This window comes from Schistocerca serialis, chromosome 2 (assembly GCF_023864345.2).
Source record: "Schistocerca serialis cubense isolate TAMUIC-IGC-003099 chromosome 2, iqSchSeri2.2, whole genome shotgun sequence".
Taxonomy (NCBI): domain Eukaryota; kingdom Metazoa; phylum Arthropoda; class Insecta; order Orthoptera; family Acrididae; genus Schistocerca; species Schistocerca serialis.
Genome location: NC_064639.1, coordinates 78,381,668 through 78,402,521, shown reverse-complemented (window position 1 = coordinate 78,402,521; position 20,854 = coordinate 78,381,668).

The window sequence follows — 20,854 nt, the reverse complement described above, 5'->3', positions numbered from 1 at the left end:
GGTAATAATAATAATAATAACAATGCATACAACTTTATTGAGGGATATTTTTCATTTAAATATGCACATAAATTTGAAACAACAGACAGTTTCCATTACAGGCATTCAACTTAGAAAGCACTACAGTTTTTCCATACTTCTATTCTTATTGTTGACAGTTTAGACGTAAGTATTGACATTTTCTAACAACAGACAGTTGTCATTACAGATATTCATCTTAGAGCACACTACAGTACAGAACACACTACAGTTTTTTTATTACATTCCAACATAGAAAGCACTACAACTTTAGAATCCTCTCTTCTTACTGATTGTAGTTTAGGCACAAGTATTCACATAAATTTGAAACAACAGAATTTTCAATACAATCATCTTATAAAATACTACAGTTCTTTTCTTACTGCTTGCACTGTGGACACAAGTAGGTTACATGTTTCTTGCAAATATGTTTACTACATTTTCCACACACCATGTTTGTTTTATTGTCATTACTTGATGGACAGAACTTACAGCGTGCACGTTTTGTAGATTTTCTTGTTGTTACCGATTCTGACACACCACCCACATCATTCGGGTTTTGGATGCTTGTGACCATTCTCAAAGAATCTTCTGTTCTTGGGAAATGCGTTCTTGATGCAATATGTTCTTTTATCAGTGACTTTCCAAGTTCCTCCAAGAATATTCTCCTTCTAGTCAATTTGCTTGCATTCCAATTAGGGTCAACCGAAATCCACAAAACGTATGCATTATAAGCAGAAACATCAAGAATATTGTAGAAAACTATCATTGGCCACCTATTACTTTTTCGTTTGCATGTATATGTACCTAATAACTGATCAAGCGTGTCTACAGCACCTTTGGTTGAATTATAGTCCAAAATCATTTTTGGCTTCTTATCAGCCCTGTCACTGATTTCCGCATCATGGTGGAGAGTGCTCATAAGTACAACATTCTTGTGTCTCTTAGGAATATAATTAACCACAGTAGTGTCATTTGTGAAGTAAAATGAAGAGCTGTGTACCTCCTTGTTGGTCATTTTGTGTGGAAGCTCCGGCTTATTTTTCCGTATAGTTCCCAACATAGTCAATTTCCTTTTCAGAAGCAGCTGCCCCAAATTGTACGACGTAAAAAAGTTGTCACACGTGATATTCTGACCACGTAACTCAGAAGTGAGATCAGATACCACCCTCATTCCCTGATTTCTTTCTGGTGCCGCTCCACTCACCTTTCCTGTATAAATTTGGGCTTTCAGTACGTATGAAGTTTTGCTGTCACACATGGTCCATATTTTGATCCCATATTTTGCCGGTTTACTTGGGATATACTGCTTGAATGGACAGCGACCTCTAAATGCTACTAACTGCTCGTCAACAGTAACATTTTCTCCTGGATTATACAGTTTAGGAAGGACCTCTACCCACTTCTCCCAAATACTACGAATTGCGGCAAGTTTGTCAGTACGTCGTCTTTCCTCTCTAGTAGATTTCTTGTCAAATCGCAGGACACGTGATATCTTACAGAATGTTTCATGAGACATGGTTGCTCGAAATATGTTTCGCCCAGTATCTTTATCCCACAAACTTTTTGTAGACTCCCCATGAGATCGATATACACCCGCTAGGAGTAAGAGTCCTAAGTATGCATGGAAAACAGAACCATCAATATCTGTCCACTGTTCACCATAAACTCGCTGCCCTTCAATATTTGTCATCTCTATTATTTCATTTTGAAGCGCTGTGTGAAATACTGCTTCAAATGAACATTTTACATCAGATATTCTGCTGACTGCATACCTGGTAACTCCTGGGGTACTCTTGATGATGTTCGAAGCTGGTAGGCGACCATGTTGTGCTGGTGGATGCAACTGCCATTCTATATTCCCATTTTTAGAAAGAAAAGTCTCTACACTATTTTGTATGGGCTGTGGACTGTCGTAACTGTCATCGGAACACTCGCTTTCAGATGCATTGCTGATGTGATCTTCAAACTCAGAAAGTGATCCTTCATCTGGTGAGGCATTTACTATTTCTTCCAACTCACGATCATTCAATGGTCTCATCGCCATGGTGTCACAAGTCAAACTGGGCAGAAACAAAGCATTCCAATTATTGAGAACTGCCAATTATTATTTCCTGGGGAAAGCAACAAACAAGCCCATTGTTGTGAACGCATGGAGCTTTAGGTGATTGTTGAGAGTAAGTTGGAATGATGCAGTCACTATTCCCACACAACACAACAAAAATAATTTTCGCCATTTCCAGATTTTAGAAATAAATACGAGTTACACTAAACATATTTGTGTCGGGTCATTATGACCCGAACATTACATATGCAACTATTACAGTTGAAGCCCAAACTTCTTAAACTTTTTTAAAACCTTTTAAAACACATGCTGCTCATCCATTTTCAGACAAAGTCACAAAGTTTCATAAATATATATTGGTATTTACATAATGTAAAATAACGTTCATATTCGTTTCGGGTCATATAGACCCGAACAGAACAGCAGGGTTAATTCCGAAGCAATTTCTGTGCTTCTTCGTAAATAAGAAGGTCCAAGGTATACAGTAAACCTGAAGTGAAGCATCCGAATCTAAAACTGGGTTTACAGGAGAAGTACAAATCATAGATAGTTAGAGTGTCTGTCTTCTTGTACCTAAGTCGGCATTGTGCCTTTTGTATTAAATTCGGATGCAATTTCTGTGCTTCGTCGTCAATAAGAAGGTGCAAGTGATATAGTAGACCTGAAGTGAAGCATCGGAATCTAAAACTTGACTCACAGGAGATGTTCAAATCATAGAAAGTGAGTGTGTCTGTCCTCTTGCACTTAAGTCGACATTGTGCCTTTTGTATTAAATTCGGACGCAATTTCTGTGTTTCAACATCAATAAGAATGTCCAACTGATACTGTAAACCTAAAATGAATCATCGGAATCTAAAACTGGACTAACAGGAGAGGTTCAAATCATAGAAAGCTAGAGAGTCAGTCCTCTTGTACTTAAGACGGAATTGCGCCTTATGAATTTAATTCGGTTGCAATTTCCGTGTTTCATCGTCAATAAGAATGTCCAAGGTATACAGGAAACCTGAAGTGATGCATCGGAATCTAAAACTGGACTCACAGTGGAGGTTCCAATCATAGAAAGTTAGAGTGTCAGTTCTCTGCTACTGAAGTCGGCATTGTGCATTTTGAATTTAATTCCGAAGCAATTTCTGTGCTTCATCGTCAATAAGAAGGTCCAAGGTGTACAGTAAACCTGAAGTGAAGCATCCGAATCTAAAACTAGACTCACAGGAGAGGCTCATATCATAGAAAGTTAGAGTGTCAGTCCCCTTGTACTTAAGTCGGCATTGTGCCTTATGAATTTAATTCCGATGCAATTTCTGTGTTTCATCGTCAATAAGAAGGTCCAAGGTATACAGTGAACCTGAGGTCAAGCACCGGAATCTAAAACTGGACTCACAGGAGAGGTTCAAATCACAGAAAGTTAGCGTGTCAGTCCCTTTGTACTTAAGTCGTCATTGTGCGTTTTGTATTAAATTCGGATGCAATTTCTGTGTTTCATCGTCAATAAGAAAGTCCAAGGAATACAGTAAACCAGAAGTGAAGCATCCGAATTTAAATCTGGGCTCACAGGAGAGGTACAAATCATAGAAAGTTAGAGTGTCAGTCCCCTTGTACTTAAGTCGGCATTGTGCCTTTTGAATTTAATTCCGATGCTATTTCTGTGTTTCATCGTCAATAAGAAGGTCCAAGGTATACAGGAAACCTGAAGTGAAGCTTCGGAATCTAAAACTGGACTCACAGGAGAGGTTAATATCATAGAAAGTGAGAGTGTCAGACCTCTTTTACTTAAGTCGGCATTTTGTCTTTTGAATTTAATTCCGATGCAATTTCTGTGTTTCATTGTCAATAAGAAGGTGCAAGTGATATAGTAGATCTGAAGTGAAGCATCGGAATCTAAAACTTGACTCACAGGAGATGTTCAAATCATAGCAACTGAGAGTGTAAGTCCTCTTGTACTTAAGTCGGCATTGTGCCCTTTGTATTAAATTCGGATGCAATATCTGTGTTTCATAGACAACAAGAACGTCAAAGGTATACACAAAACCTGAAGTCAAGCATCGGAATCTAAAACTGGACTCACATGAGAGGTTCAAATCATAGAAAGCGAGAGTCTCAGTCCTTTTGTACTTAAGTCGGCATTGTGCTTTTGTATTAAATTCGGATGCAATTTCTGTGTTTCATCGTCAATATGAAAGTCCAAGGGATACAGTAAACCCGTAGTGAATCATCGGAATCTAAAACTGGACTCACAGAAGAGGTTCTAATCATAGAAAGTTAGAGTGTCAGTTGTCTTGTACATAAGTCGGCATTGTGCCTTATGGATTTAATTCCGATGCAATTTCTGTGTTTCATCGTCAATAAGAAGGTCCAAAATATACAGTGAACCTGAAGTGATGCATCGGAATCTAAAACTGGACTCACTGGAGAGGTTCAAATCACAGAAAGTTAGCGTGTCAGTCCCTTTTTACTTAAGTCGTCATTGTGCCTTTTGTATTAAATTCGGATGCAATTTCTGTGTTTCATCGTCAATTACAAGTTCCAAGGGATACAGTAAACCTGAAGTGAAGCATCGGAATCTAAAACTGGACCCACAGGAGAGGTTAAAATCAAAGAAAGTTAGAGTGTCGGTCCTCTTGTACTTAAGTCGGCATTGTGCCTTTTGAATTTAATTCCGAAGCAATTACTGTGCTTCTCCGTCAATAAGAAGGTCCACGGTATACAGTAAACCTGAAGTGAAGTATCCGAAACTAAAACTGGGCTCACAGGAGAGGTACAAATTATAGAAAGTTAGAGTGTTAGTCCTCTTGTACTTAAGTCGGCATTGTGCCTTTTGAATTTAAATCCGATGCAATATCTGTGTTTCATCGTCAATGAGAAGGTCCAAGGTGTACAGTAAACCTGAAGCGAAGCATCGGAATCTAAAACTGAACTCACAGGAGAGGTTCAAATCATTGAAACTTAGAGTGTCTGTCCTCTTGTACTTAAGTCAGCATTGTGCCTTTTGTATTAAATTCGGATGCAATTTCTGTGCTTCATCGTCAATAAGAAGGTGCAAGTGATATAGTAGACCTGAAGTGAAGCATCGGAATCTAAAACTTGACTCACAGGAGATTTTCAAATCATAGAAAGTGAGAGTGTCAGTCCTCTTGTACTTAAGTCGGCATTGTGCCTTTTGTATTAAATTCGGATGCAATTTCTGTGTTTCATCGTCTATAAGAACGTCCAAGGTATACACGAAACCTGAAGTCAAGCATCGGAATCTAAAACTGGACTCACAGGAGAGGTTCAAATCATTGAAAGTTAGAGTGTCAGTCCTCTTGTACTTAAGTCGGCATTGTGCCTTCTGAATTTAATTCCCAAGCAATTTCTGTGCTTCATCGTCAATAAGAAGGTCCAAGGTGTACAGTAAACCTGAAGTGAAGCATCGGAATCTAAAACTGGACTCACAGGAGAGGTAAAATTATAGAAATTGAGAGTGTCAGTCCTCTTTTACTTAAGTCGGCATTGTGCCTTTTGAATTTAATTCCGATGCAATTTCTGTGTTTAATCGACAATACGAATGTGCAAGTGATATAGTGGACCTGAAGTGAAGCATCGGAATCTAAAACTTGACTCACAGGAGATTTTCAAATCATAGGAAGTGAGAGTGTCAGTCCTCTTGTACTTAAGTCGGCATTGGGCCTTTTGTATTAAATTCGGATGCAATTTCTGTGTTTCATCGTCTATAAGAACGTCCAAGGTATACACGAAACCTGAAGTCATGCATCGGAAACTAAAACTGGAATCACAGGAGAGGTTCAAATCATAGAAAGTGAGAGTGTCAGTCCTCTTGAACTTAAGTCGGCATTGTGCTTTTGTATTAAGTTCGGATGCAATTTCTGTGTTTCATCGTCTATAAGAACGTCCAAGGGATACAGTAAACCTGAAGTGAAGCATCGGAATCTAAAACTGGACTCACAGTGGAGGTTGAAATCATAGAAAGTTAGAGTATCAGTTCTCTGCTACTTAAACGGCATTGTGCCATTTGATTTTAATTGCGAAGCAATTTCTGTGCTTCATCGTCAATAAGAAGGTCCAAGGTGTACAGTAAACCTGAAGTGAAGCATCCTAATATAATACTAGATTCACAGGAGAGGTTCAAATCATAGTAAGTTAGAGTGTCAGTCCTCTTGTACTTAAGTCTGCATTGTGCCTTTTGAATTTAATTCCGATGCAATTTCTGTGTCTCATCGTCAATAAGAAGGTGCAAGGTATACAGTGAACCTGAAGTGAAGCATCGGAATCTAAAACTGGACTCACAGGAGAGGTTCAAATCACAGTAAGTTAGAGTGTCAGTCCCTTTCTACTTAAGTCGTCATTTTGCCTTTTGTATTAAATTCGGATGCAATTTCTGTGTTTTATCGTCAATAAGAAGTTCCAAGGGATACAGTAAACCTGAAGTGAAGCATCGGAATCTAAAACTGTACTCACAGGAGAGGTTAAAATCAAAGAAAATTAGAGAGTCCGTCCTCTTGTACTTAAGTCGGCATTGAGCCTTGTGTATTAAATTCGGATGCAATTTCTGTGCTTCATCGTCAATGAGAAGGTGCAAGTGATATAGTAGACCTGAAGTGAAGCATCGGAATCTAAAACTTGACTCACAGGAGATGTTCAAATCATAGAAAGTGAGAGTGTCAGTCCTCTTGTACTTAAGTCGGCAATGTGCCTTTTGTATTAAATTCGGATGCAATTTCTGTGTTTCATCGCCAATAAGAAAGTCCAAGAGATACAGTAAACCTGAAGTGAATCATCGGAATCTAAAACTGGGCTCACAGAAGAGGTTCTAATCATAGAAAGTTAGAGAGTCAGTCCTCTTGTACTTAAGTCGGCATTGTGCCTTTTGAATTTAAGTCCGATGCAATTTCTGTGTTTCATCGTCAATAAGAACGTCCAAGGTATACAGTAAACCTGAAGTGAAGCATCCGAATCTAAAACTGGGTTCACAGGAGAGGTACAAATAATAGAAAGTTTGAGTGTTAGTCCTCTTGCACTTATGTCGCCATTGTGCCTTTTGAATTTAATTCCGATGCAATTTCTGTGTTTCATCGTCAATAAGAAGGTCCAAGGTATACAGTGAACCTGAAGTGTTGCATTGGAATCTAAAACTGGACTCACAGGAGAGGTTCAAATCATAGAAATTTGGAGAGTCAGTCCTCTTGTACTTAAGTCGGCATTGTGCCTTTTGAATTTAATTCGCATGCAATTTCTGTGTTTCATCGTCAATAAGAAGGTCCAAGGGATACAGTAAACCTGAAGTGAAGCATCGGAATCTAAAACTGGATTCACAGGAGATGTTCAAATCATAGAAAGTGAGAGTGTCAGTCCTCTTGTACTTAAGTCGGCATTGTGCCTTTTGTATTAAATTCGGCTGCAATTTCTGTGTTTCATCATCAATAAGAATGTCCAAGGGATACTGTAAACCTGATATGAATCATCTGAATCTAAAACTGGACTAACAGGAGAGGTTCAAATCATAGAAAGTTAGACAGTCAGTCCTCTTGTACTTAAGTCGGCATTGTGCCTTTTGAATTTAATTCGGATGCAAATTCCGTGTTTCATCGTCAATAAGAAGGTCCAAGGTATACAGGAAACCTGAAGTGAAGCATCGGAATCTAAAACTGGACTCACAGGAGAGGTTAAATTCATAGAAAGTGAGAGTGTCAGTCCTCTTGTACTTGAGTCGGCATTGTGCCTTTTGTATTCAATTCGGATATAAGTTCTGTGTTTGATCATCAATAAGAAGGTCCAAGGGATACAGCGAACCTGAATTGAAGCATCGGAATCTATAACTGGGCTCACAGGAGAGGTACAAATCATAGAAAGTTAGAGAGTCAGTCCTCTTGTACTTATGTCGGCATTGTGCCTTTTCAATTTAATTCCGAAGCAATATCTGTGCTTCTTCGTCAATAAGAAGGTCCAAGGTAAACAGTAAACCTGAAGTGAAGCATCGGAATCTAAAACTGGACTCACAAGGGAGGTTCAATTCATAGAAAGTGAAAGTGTCAGTCCTCTTGTACTTAAGTCGGCATTGTGCCTTTTGTATTAATTTCGGATGCAATTGCTGTGTTTCATCGTCAATAAGAATGTCCAAGGTATACAGGAAAGCAGAAATGAAGCATCGGAATCTAAAACTGGGCTCACAGAAGAGGTTCAAATCATAGAAAGTGAGAGTGTCTATCCTTTCGTACTTAAGTCGGCCTTATGCCTATTGTATTAAATTCGGATGCGATTTCTGTGTTTCATCGCCAATAAGAGGGTCCAAGGGATACAGTAAACCTGAAGTGAAGCATCGGAAACAAAAACTGGACTCACAGGAGAAGTTCAAATCATAGAAAGATAGTGTGTCAGTCCTCTTGTACTTAAGTCGGCATTGTGCCCTTTGAATTAAATTCCGATGCAATTTCTGAGCTTCATCGTCAAAAAGAAGGTCCAACGGATACAGTAAACCTGAAGTGAAAAATCGGAAACTAAAACTGGACTCACAGGAGAGGTTCAAATCATAGAAAGTGAGATTGTCAGTCCTCTTGTAGTTAAGTTGGCATTATGCCTTTTGTACTACATTCGGATGCAATTTCTGTGGTTCATCGTCAATAAGAGGGTCCAAGGGATATAGTAAACCTGAAGTGAAGCATCGGAAACAAAAACTGGACTCACAGGAGAGGTTCAAATCATAGAAAGATAGAGTGTCAGTCCTCTTGCACTTAAGTCAGCATTGTGCCATTTTATTAAACTCGGATGCAATTTCTGTGTCTCATCGTCAATAAGAACGTCCAAGGTATACACGAAACCTGAAGTCAAGCATCGGAATCTAAAACTGGACTCACAGGAGAGGTTGAAATCATAGAAAGTGAGAGCGTCAGGCCTCTTGTACTTAAGTCGGCCTTGTGCCTTTTGTATTAAATTCGGATGCAATTTCTGTGTTTCATCGACAACAAGAAAGTCCAAGGGATACAGTAAACCTGAAGTGAATCATCGGAATCTAAAACTGGACTCACAGGAGAGGTTCAAATCATAGAAAGTGAGAGTGTCAGTCCTGTTGTACTTAAGTCAGCATTGTGCCTTTTGTATTAAACTCGGATGCAATATCTGTGTTTCATCGACAATAAGAAAGTCCAACGGATACAGTAAACCTGAAGTGAATCATCGGAATCTAAAACTGGACTCACAGAAGAGGTTCAAATCATAGAAAGTTAGAGAGTCAGTCCTCTTGTACTTTTGTCGGCATTGTGCCTTTTGAATTTCATTCGGATACAATTTCTGTGTTTCATCGTCAATAAGAAGGTGCAACGTATACAGGAAACCTGAAGTGAAGCATCGGAATATAAAACTGGACTCACGGGAGAGGTTCAAATCATAGAAAGTGAGAGTGTCAGTCCTCTTTTCCTTAAGTCGGCATTGTGCCTTTTGTATTAAATTCGGATGCAATTTCTGTGTTTCATCGTCAATAAGAAGGTCCAAGGTATACAGGAAACCTGAAGTGAAGCATCGGAATCTAAAACTTGACTCGCAGGAGTTGTTCAAATCATAGAAATTGAGAGTGTCGGTCCTCTTGTACTTAAGTCAGCATTGTGCCTTTTTATTAAACTCGGATGCAATTTCTGTGTTTCATCGTCAATAAGAAGGTCCAAGGTATACAGTAAACCTGAAGTGAAGCATCGGAATCTAAAACTGGACTAACAGGAGAGGTTCAATTCAAAGAAAGTGAAAGTGTCAGTCCTCTAGTACTTATGTCGGCATTGTGCCTTTTGTATTCATTCGCATGCAATTGCTGTGTTTCATCGTCAATAAGAATGTACAAGGTATACAGGAAAGCAGAAGTGACGCATCGGAATCTAAAACTGGGCTCACAGAAGAGGTTCAAATCAAAGAAAGTGAGAGTGTCTATCCTTTCGTACTAAAGTCGGCATTATGCCTTTTGTATTAAATTCGGATGCGATTTCTGTGTTTCATCGTCAATAAGAGGGTCCAAGGGATACAGTAAACCTGAAGTGAAGCATCGGAAACTAAAACTGGACTCACAGGAGAGGTTCAAATCATAGAAAGATAGAGTGTCAGTCCTCTTGTACTTAAGTCGGCATTGTGCCTTTTGAATTTAATTCCGATGCAATTTCTGAGCTTCATCGTCAAAAAGAAGGTCCAACGGATACAGTAAACCTGAAGTGAAAAATCGGAAACTAAAACTGGACTCACAGGAGTGGTTCAAATCTTAGTAAGTGAGATTGTCAGTACTCTTGTACTTAAGTCGGCATTATGCCTTTTGTACTACATTCGGATGCAATTTCTGTGGTTCATCGTCAATAAGAAGGTGCAAGTGATATGGTAGACCATAAGTGAAGCATCGGAATCTAAAACTTGACTCACAGGAGTTGTTCAAATCTTAGAAATTGAGAGTGTCAGTCCTCTTGTACTTAAGTCAGCATTGTGCCATTTTATTAAACTCGGATGCATTTTCTGTGTCTCATCGTCAATAAGAACGTCCAAGGTATACACGAAACCTGAAGTCAAGCATCGGAATCTAAAACTGGACTCACAGGAGAGGTTCAAATCATAGAAAGTGAGAGTGTCAGTCCTCTTGTACTTAAGTCGGCCTTGTGCCTTTTGTATTAAATTTGGATGCAATTTCTGTGTTTCATCAACAACAAGAAAGTCCAAGGGATACAGTAAACCCGAAGTGAATCATCGGAATCTAAAACTGGACACACAGGAGAGGTTCAAATCATAGATAGTGAGAGTGTCAGTCCTGTTGTACTTAAATCAGCATTGTGCCTTTTGTATTAAACTCGGATGCAATTTCTGTGTTTCATCGTCAATAAGAACGTCCAAGGTATACACGAAACCTGTAGTCAAGCATCGGAATCTAAAACTGCACTCACAGGAGAGGTTCAAATAATAGAAAGTGAGAGTGCCAGTCCTCTTGTACTTAAGTCGGCCTTGTGCCTTTTGTATTAAATTCGGATGCAATTTCTGTGTTTCATCGACAATAAGAAAGTCCAACGGATACAGTAAACCTGAAGTGAATCATCGGAATCTAAAACTGGACTCACAGAAGAGGTTCAAATCATAGAAAGTTAGAGTGTCAGTCCTCTTGGACTTATGTCGGCATTGTGCCTTTTGAATTTAATTCGGATACAATTTCTGTGTTTCATCGTCAATAAGAAGGTGCAAGGTATACAGGAAACCCGAAGTGAAGCATCGTAATCTAAAAGTGGACTCACAGGAGAGGTTCAAATCATAAAAAGTGAGAGTGTCAGTCCTCTTTTCCTCAAGTCGGCATTGTGCATTTTGTATTAAATTCGGATGCAATTTCTGTGTTTCATCGTCAATAAGAAGGTCCAAGGAATACAGGAAACCTGAAGTGAAGCATCGGAATCTAAAACTGGACTCACCGGAGAGATTCAAATCATAGAAAGTGAAAGTGTCAGTCCTCTTGTACTTAAGTCGGCATTGTGCCTTTTGTATTAAATTCGGATGCAATTTCTGTGTTTCATCGTCAATAAGAAGGTCCAAGGTATACAGTAAACCTGAAGTGAAGCATCGGAATCTAAAACTGGGCTCACAGGAGAGGTTCAAATCATAGAAAGTGAGAGTGTCTATCCTTTCGTACTTATGTCGGCATTATGCCTTTTGTATTAAATTCGGATGCGATTTCTGTGTTTCATCGTCAATAAGAGGATCCAAGGGATACAGTTAACCTGAAGTGAAGCATTGGAAACTAAAACTGGACTCACAGGAGAGGTTCAAATCATAGAAAGATAAAGTGTTAGTCCTCTTGTACTTAAGTCGGCATTGTGCCTTTTGAATTTAATTCCGATGCAATTTCTGAGCTTCATCGTCAAAAAGAAAGTCCAACGGATACAGTAGACCTGAAGTGAAAGATCGGAAACTAAAGCTGGACTCACAGGAGAGGTCCAAATCATAGAAAGTGAGATTGTCAGTCCTCTTGTACTTAAGTCGGCATTATGCCTTTTGTATTACATTCGGATGCAATTTCTGTGGTTCATCGTCAATAAGAAGGTGCAAGGTATACAGGAAACCTGAAGTGAAGCTTTGGAATCTAGAAGTGGACTCACAGGAGAGGTTCAAATCATAGAAAGTGTGAGTGTCAGTCCTCTTTACCTTAAGTCGGCATTGTGCCTTTTGTATTAAATTCGGATTCAATTTCTGTGTTTCATCGTCAATAAGAAGGTCCAAGGTATACACGAAACCTGAGGTGAAGCATCGGAATCTAAAACTGGACTCACAGGAGAGGTTCAAATCATAGAAAGTGAGAGTGTCAGTCCTCTTGTACTTAAGTCGGCGTTGTGCCTTTTGTATTAAATTCGGATGCAATTTCTGTGATTCATCGTGAATGAGAAGGTCCTAAGTATACACGAAACCTGAAGTCGAGCTTCGGAAACTAAAACTAGACTCACAGGAGAGGTTCAAATCATTGAAATGAGAGTGTCAGTCCTCTTGAACATAAGTCGGCATTGTGCCATTTGTATTAAATTCGGATGCAATTTCTGTGTTTCATCGTCAATAAGAAGGTCCAAGGGATACAGTAGACCTGAAGTGAAGCATCAGAATCTAAAACTGGACTCACAGGAGAGGTTCAAACCATAGAATGTGAGAGTGTCAGTCCTCTTGTACTTAAGTCGGCATTGTGCCTTTTGTATGAAATTTGGATACAATTTCTGTGATTCATCGTCAATAAGAAGGTCCAAGGGATACAGTAAACCTGAAGTGAAGCATCGGAATCTAAAACTGGACTCACAGGAGAGGTTCAAGTCATAGAAAGTGAGAGTGTCAGTCCTCTTGTACTTAAGTCGGCATTGTGCCTTTTGTATTACATTCGGATGCAATTTCTGTGTCTCATCGTCAATAAGATGGTCCAAGGTATACAGTAAACCTGAAGTGAAGCATCGGAATATAAAACTGGACTCACAGGGGAGGTTCAATTCATAGAAAGTGAGAGTGTCAGTCCTCTTGTACTTAAGTCGGCATTGTGCCTTTTGTATTAAATTCGGATGCAATTGCTGTGTTTCATCGTCAATAAGAAAGTCCAAAGGATACAGTAAACCTGAAGTGAATCATCGGAAACTAAAACTGGACTCACAGAAGAGGTTCAAATCATAGAAAGTTAGAGAGTCAGTCCTCTTGTACTTATGTCGGCATTGTTCCTTTTGAATTTAATTCGGATGCAATTTCGTGTTTTCATCGTCATTAAGAAGGTGCAATGTATACAGGAACCTGAAGTGAAGCATCGGAATCTAAAACTGGACTCACAGGAGAGGTTCAATCATAGAAAGTGAGAGTGTCAGTCCTCTTTTCCATAAGTCGGCATTGTGCCTTTTGTATTAAATTCGGATGCAATTTCTGTGTTTCATCGTCAATAAGAAGGTCCAAGGGATACAGTAGACCTGAAGTGAAGCATCAGAATCTAAAACTGGACTCACAGGAGAGGTTCAAATCATAGAAAGTGAGAGTGTCAGTCCTCTTGTACTTAAGTCGGCATTGTGCCTTTTGTATGAAATTTGGATACAATTTCTGTGATTCATCGTCAATAAGAAGGTCCAAGGGATACAGTAAACCTGAAGTGAAGCATCGGAATCTAAAACTGGACTCACAGGAGAGGTTCAAGTCATAGAAGGTGAGAGTGTCAGTCCTCTTGTACTTAAGTCGGCATTGTGCCTTTTGTATTACATTCGGATGCAATTTCTGTGTTTCATCGTCAATAAGATGGCCCAAGGTATACAGTAAACCTGAAGTGTAGCATCGGAATCTAAAACTGGACTCACAGGGGAGGTTCAATTCATAGAAAGTGAGAGTGTCAGTCCTCTTGTACTTAAGTCGGCATTGTGCCTTTTGTATTAAATTCGGATGCAATTGCTGTGTTTCATCGTCAATAAGAAAGTCCAAGGGGTACAGTAAACCTGAAGTGAATCGTCGGAATCTAACACTGGACTCACAGAAGAGGTTCAAATCTTAGAAAGTTAGAGAGTCAGTCCTCTTGTACTTATGTCGGCATTGTGCCTTTTGAATTTAATTCGGATGCAATTGCGTGTTTTCATCGTCAATAAGAAGGTCCAATGTATACAGGAAACCTGAAGTGAAGCATCGGAATCTAAAACTGGACTCACAGGAGAGGTTCAATCATAGAAAGTAAGAGTGTCAGTCCTCTTTTCCATAAGTCGGCATTGTGCCTTTTGTATTAAATTCGGATACAATTTCTGTGTTTCATCATCAATAAGAAGTTCCAAGGGATACCGTAAACCTGAAGTGAAGCATCGGAATCTAAAACTGGACTCACAGGAGAGGTTCAAATCATAGAAAGTGAGAGTGTCAGCCCTCTTGTACTTAAGTCGGCATTGTGCCATTCGTATTAAATTCGGATGCAATTTCTGTGTTTCATCGTCAATAAGAAGGTCCAAGGTATACACGAAACCTGAAGTCAAGCATCGGAATATAAAACTGGACTCACAGGAGAGGTTCAAATCATAGAAAGTGAGAGTGTCTGTCCTCTTGTACTTAAGTCGGCATTGCGCCGTTTGTATTAAATTTGGAAGCAATTTCTGTGTTTCATCGTCAATAAGAAGGACCAAGGTATACAGTAAACCTGAAGTGAAGCATCGGAATCTAAAACTGGACTCACAGGGGAGGTTCAATTCATAGAAAGTGAAAGTGTCAGTCCTCTTGTACTTAAGTCGGCATTGTGCTTTTTGTATTAAATTCGGATGCAATTGCTATGTTTCATCGTCAATAAGAAAGTCCGAGGGATACAGTAAACCTGAGGTGAAGCATCGGAATCTCAAACTGGACTCACAGGGGAGGTTCAATTTATAGACAGTGAAAGTGTCAGTCCTCTTGTACTTAAGTCGGCATTGTGCCCCTTGTATTAAATTCGGATGCAATTGCTGTGTTTCATCGTCAATAAGAAGGTCCAAGGTATACAGAAAACCAGAAGTGAAGCATCAGAATCTAAAACTGGGCTCACAGGAGAGGTTCAATTCATAGAAAGTGATAGTGTCTATCCTCTCGTACTTAAGTCGGCATTATGCCTATTGTATTAAATTCGGATGCGATTTCTGTGTTTCATCGTCAATAAGAGGGTCCAAGGGATACAGTAAACCTGAAGTGAAGCATCGGTATCTAAATCTGGACTCACAGGAGAAGTTCAAATCATAGAAAGTGAGAGTGTCAGTCCCCTATTTTCCTTATGTCGGCATTGTGCCATTTGTATTAAATTCGGATGCAATTTCTGTGTTTCATCGTCAATAAGAAGGTCCAAGGTAGACAGGAAACCTGAAGTGAAGCATCGGAATCTAAAACTGGACTCACAGGAGAGGTTCATATCATTGAAATGAGAGTGTCAGTCCTCTTGAACTTAAGTCGGCATTGTGCCTTTTGTATTAAATTCGGATGCAATTGCTGTGTTTCATCGTCAATAAGATGGTCCAAGGTATAAAGTAAACCTGAAGTGAAGCATCGGAATCTAAAACTGGACCCACAGGGGAGGTTCAATTCATAGAAAGTGAGAGTGTCAGTCCTCTTGTACTTAAGTCGGCATTGTGCCTTTTGTATTAAATTCGGATGCAATTGCTGTGTTTCATCGTCAATAAGAAAGTCCAAAGGATACAGTAAACCTGAAGTGAATCATCGGAAACTAAAACTGGACTCACAGAAGAGGTTCAAATCATAGAAAGTTAGAGAGTCAGTCCTCTTGTACTTATGTCGGCATTGTGCCTTTTGAATTTAATTCGGATGCAATTTCGTGTTTTCGTCGTCATTAAGAAGGTCCAATGTATACAGGAACCTGAAGTGAAGCATCGGAATCTAAAACTGGACTCACAGGAGAGGTTCAATCATAGAAAGTGAGAGTGTCAGTCCTCTTTTCCATAAGTCGGCATTGTGCCTTTTGTATTAAATTCGGATGCAATTTCTGTGTTTCATCGTCAATAAGAAGGTCCAAGGGATACAGTAGACCTGAAGTGAAGCATCAGAATCTAAAACTGGACTCACAGGAGAGGTTCAAATCATAGAAAGTGAGAGTGTCAGTCCTCTTGTACTTAAGTCGGCATTGTGCCTTTTGTATGAAATTTGGATACAATTTCTGTGATTCATCGTCAATAAGAAGGTCCAAGGGATACAGTAAACCTGAAGTGAAGCATCGGAATCTAAAACTGGACTCACAGGAGAGGTTCAATCATAGAAAGTGAGAGTGTCAGTCCTCTTATCCATAAGTCGGCATTGTGCCTCTTGTATTAAATTCGGATGCAATTTCTGTGTTTCATCGTCAATAAGAAGGTCCAAGGGATACAGTAGACCTGAAGTGAAGCATCGGAATCTAAAACTGGTCTCATAGGAGAGGTTCAAATCATAGAAAGTGAGATTGTCATTCCTCTTGTACTTAAGTCGGCATTGTGCCTTTTGTATTAAATTCGGATACAATTTCTGTGTTTCATCGTCAATAAGAAGTTCCAAGGGATACAGTAAACCTGAAGTGAAGCATCGGAATCTAAAACTGGACTCACAGGAGAGGTTCAAATCATAGAAAGTGAGAGTGTCAGCCCTCTTGTACTTAAGTCGGCATTGTGCCATTCGTATTAAATTCGGATGCAATTTCTGTGTTTCATCGTCAATAAGAAGGTCCAAGGTATACAGCAAATCTGAAGAGAAGCATCGGAATCTAAAACTGGACTCACAGGTGAGGTTCAATTCATAGAAAGTGAAAGTGTCAGTCCACTTGTACTTAAGTCGGCATTGTGCCTATTGTAGTAAATTCGGATGCGATTTCTGTGTTTCATCGTCAATAAGAGGGTCCAAGGGATACAGTAAACCTGTAGTGAAGCATCGGAAACTAAAACTTGACTCACAGGAGAGCTTCAAATCATAGAAAGGTAGAGTGTCAGTCATATTGTACTTAAGTCGGCATTGTGCCTTTTGAATTTAATTCCGATGCAATTTCTGAGCATCATCGTCAAAAAGAAGGTCCAACGGATACAGTAAACCTGAATTGAAAATTCGGAAACTAAAACTTGACTCACAGGAGAGGTTCAAATCATAGAATGTGAGATTGTCAGTCCTCTTGTACTTAAGTCGGCATTATGCCTTTTGTATTACATTCGGATGCAATTTCTGTGGTTCATAGTCAATAAGAAGGTGCAAGTGATACAGTAGACCTGAAGTGAAGCATCGGAATCTAAAACTTGACTCACACGAGTTGTTCAAATCATAGAAATTGAGAGTGTCAGTCCTCTTGTACTTAAGTCAGCATTGTGCCTTTTAATTAAAATCGGATGCAATTTCTCTGTCTCACCGTCAATAAGAACGTCCAAGGTATACACGAAACCTGAAGTCTAGCATCGGAATCTAAAACTGGACTCACAGGAGAGGTTCAAATCATAGAAAGTGAGAGTGTCAGTCCTCTTGTACTTAAGTCGGCATTGTGCCGTTTGTATTAAATTCGGATGCAATTTCTGTGTTTCATCGTCTATAAGAAGGACCAAGGTATACAGTAAACCTGAAGTGAAGCATCGGAATCTAAAACTGGGCTCACAGGGGAGGTTCAATTCATAGAAAGTGAAAGTGTCAGTCCTCTTGTACTTAAGTCGGCATTGTGCCTTTTGTATTAAATTCGGATGCAATTGCTGTGTTTCATCGTCAATAAGAAAGTCCAAGGGATACAGTAAACCTGAGGTGAAGCATCGGTGTCTAAAACTGGACTCACAGGAGAGGTTCAAATCATAGAAAGTGAGAGTGTCAGTCCCCCATTTTCCTTATGTCGGCATTGTGCCTTTTGTATTAAATTCGGATGCAATTTCTGTGTTTCATCGTCAATAAGAAGGTCCAAGGTAGACAGGAACCCTGAAGTGAAGCATCGGAATCTAAAACTGGACTCACAGGAGAGGTTCAAATCATAGTAAGTGAGAGTGTCAGTCCTCTTGTACATAAGTCGGCGTTGTGCCTTTTGTATTAAATTCGGATGCAATTTCTGTGTTTTATCGTAAATAAGAAGGTCCAAAGTATACACGAAACCTGAAGTCAAGCATCGGAAACTAAAACTAGACTCACAGGAGAGGTTCAAATCATTGAAATGAGAGTGTCAGTCCTCTTGAACTTAAGTCGGCATTGTGCCTTTTGTATTAAATTCGGATGCAATTGCTGTGTTTCATCGTCAATAAGATGGTCCAAGGTATACAGTAAACCTGAAGTGAAGCATCGGAATCTAAAACTGGACTCACAGGGGAGGTTCAATTCATAGAAAGTGAGAGTGTCAGTCCTCTTGTACTTAAGTCGGCATTGTGCCTTTTGTATTAAATTCGGATGCAATGGCTGTGTTTCATCGTCAATAAGAAAGTCCAAAGGATACAGTAAACCTGAAGTGAATCATCGGAAACTAAAACTGGAGTCACAGAAGAGGTTCAAATCATAGAAAGTTAGAGAGTCAGTCCTCTTGTACTTATGTCGGCATTGTGCCTTTTGAATTTAATTCGGATGCAATTTCGTGTTTTCATCGTCATTAAGAAGGTCCAATGTATACAGGACCCTGAAGTGAAGCATCGGAATCTAAAACTGGACTCACAGGAGAGGTTCATATCATACAAAGTGAGAGTGTCAGTCCTCTTGTACTTAAGTCGGCATTGTGCCTTTTGTATGAAATTTGGATACAATTTCTGTGATTCATCGTCAATAAGAAGGTCCAAGGGATACAGTAAACCTGAAGTGAAGCATCGGAATCTAAAACTGGACTCACAGGAGAGGTTCAAGGCATAGAAAGTGAGAGTGTCAGTCCTCTTGTACTTAAGTCGGCATTGTGCCTTTTGTATTACATTCGGATGCAATTTCTGTGTTTCATCGTCAATAAGATGGCCCAAGGTATACAGTAATCCTGAAGTGTAGCATCGGAATCTAAAACTGGACTCACAGGGGTGGTTCAAATCATAGAAAGTTAGAGAGTCAGTCCTCTTGTACTTATGTCGGCATTGTGCCTTTTGAATTTAATTCGGATGCAATTTCGTGTATTCATCGTCAATAAGAAGGTCCAATGTATACAGGAAACCTGAAGTGAAGCATCGGAATCTAAAACTGGACTCACAGGAGAGGTTTAATCATAGAAAGTGAGAGTGTCAGTCCTCTTTTCCATAAGTCGGCATTGTGCCTCTTGTATTAAATTCAGATGCAATTTCGGTGTTTCATCGTCAATAAGAATGTCCAAGGGATACAGTAGACCTGAAGTGAAGCATCGGAATCTAAAACTGGACTAATAGGAGAGGTTCAAATCATAGAAAGTGAGATTGTCATTCCTCTTGTACTTAAGTCGGCATTGTGCCGTTTGTATTAAATTCGGATACAATTTCTGTGTTTCATCGTCAATAAGAAGTTCCAAGGGATACAGTAAACCTGAAGTGAAGCATCGGAATCTAAAACTGGACTCACAGGAGAGTTTCAAATCATAGAAAGTGAGAGTGTCAGCCCTCTTGTACTTAAGTCGGCATTGTGCCATTCGTATTAAATCGGATGCAATTTCTGTGTTTCATCGTCAATAAGAAGGTCCAAGGTATACAGCTAATCTGAAGAGAAGCATCGGAATCTAAAACTGGACTCACAGGTGAGGTTCAATTCATAGAAAGTGAAAGTGTCAGTCCACTTGTACTTAAATCGGCATTGTGCCTTTTGTATTAATTTCGGATGCGATTTCTGTGTTTCATCGTCAATAAGAGGGTCCAAGGGATACAGTAAACCTGTAGTGAAGCATCGGAAACTAAAACTTGACTCACAGGAGAGCTTCAAATCATAGAAAGGTAGAGTTTCAGTCCTATTGTACTTAAGTCGGCATTGTGCCTTTTGAATTTAATTCTGATGCAATTTCTGAGCATCATCGTCAAAAAGAAGGTCCAACGGATACAGTAAACCTGAAGTGAAAATTCGGAAACTAAAACTTGACCCACAGGAGAGGTTCAAATCATAGAATGTGAGATTGTCAGTCCTCTTGTACTTAAGTCGGCATTATGCCTTTTGTATTACATTCGGATGCAATTTCTGTGGTTCATAGTCAATAAGAAGGTGCAAGTGATACAGTAGACCTGAAGTGAAGCATCGGAATCTAAAACTTGACTCACACGAGTTGTTCAAATCATAGAAATTGAGAGTGTCAGTCCTCTTGTACTTAAGTCAGCATTGTGCCTTTTAATTAAACTCGGATGCAATTTCTCTGTCTCACCGTCAATAAGAACGTCCAAGGTATACACGAAACCTGAAGTCAAGCATCGGAATCTAAAACTGGACTCACAGGACAGGTTCAAATCAAAGAAAGTGAGAGTGTCAGTCTTCTTGTACTTAAGTCGGCATTGTGCCGTTTGTATTAAATTCGGATGCAATTTCTGTGTTTCATCGTCTATAAGAAGGACCAAGGTATACAGTAAACCTGAAGTGAAGCATCGGAATCTAAAACTGGGCTCACAGGGGAGGTTCAATTCATAGAAAGTGAAAGTGTCAGTCCTCTTGTACTTAAGTCGGCATTGTGCCTTTTGTATTAAATTCGGATGCAATTGCTGTGTTTCATCGTCAATAAGAAAGTCCAAGGGATACAGTAAACCTGAGGTGAAGCATCGGAATCCAAAACTGGACTCACAGGGGAGGTTCAATTTATAGACAGTGAAAGTGTCAGTCCTCTTGTACTTAAGTCGGCATTGTGCCCCTTGTATTAAATTCGGATGCAATTGCTGTGTTTCATCGTCAATAAGAAGGTCCAAGGTATACAGAAAACCA